Source organism: Nanorana parkeri, unplaced genomic scaffold, assembly GCF_000935625.1.
Source record: "Nanorana parkeri isolate BGI_ZX_2015 unplaced genomic scaffold, ASM93562v1 scaffold80, whole genome shotgun sequence".
NCBI lineage: Eukaryota > Metazoa > Chordata > Amphibia > Anura > Dicroglossidae > Nanorana > Nanorana parkeri.
Genome location: NW_017306348.1, coordinates 1,445,068 through 1,445,596, shown reverse-complemented (window position 1 = coordinate 1,445,596; position 529 = coordinate 1,445,068).

Genomic DNA, 529 nt, shown 5'->3' with positions numbered 1-529 from the left:
GTATGAAGTATTTGCAGTAGAACGTAAGACGTTGGGATGACCTAACCCAAGCTACTTTAAAAATACGTACACACTGCTGGCGAATATATTGAAATTTGTTTTGAGGTCTGCGCATGTAGATTTTTTACCTTTTCATTGGCACCTTAGACTGTTAGTCCAAGCTCCACCCTTTTTAAGCTTCTGCCAAAGTCATAAGCATTCGACACTTCCAGAAGTGTCCAATGCCAGTGTCTCCTTCACTCAACGGCACCCTCGACTGGCATTACAGAGTTCTGTATTGATGTAAGGGCAAGTGGCAGGAACCGCAACCGGCTAACTAACACTCTTGGAAGTATCGAATGCTAAACACTGCCAGAGACTAACTTGCTTGAGGAGGCCAGAGCTCAGATTCACCACCCACTGTACAGGAAAGTATTCAGTGGGCTGTTGAAGACCTATGTCTTCTCTTTATTGCTGAGTGCCCCTACTGTAGAGCTTTAGGTTCCCTTCCTGTCTCAGTGACCGGACAGGAAGTGATTGGAAATCTCTC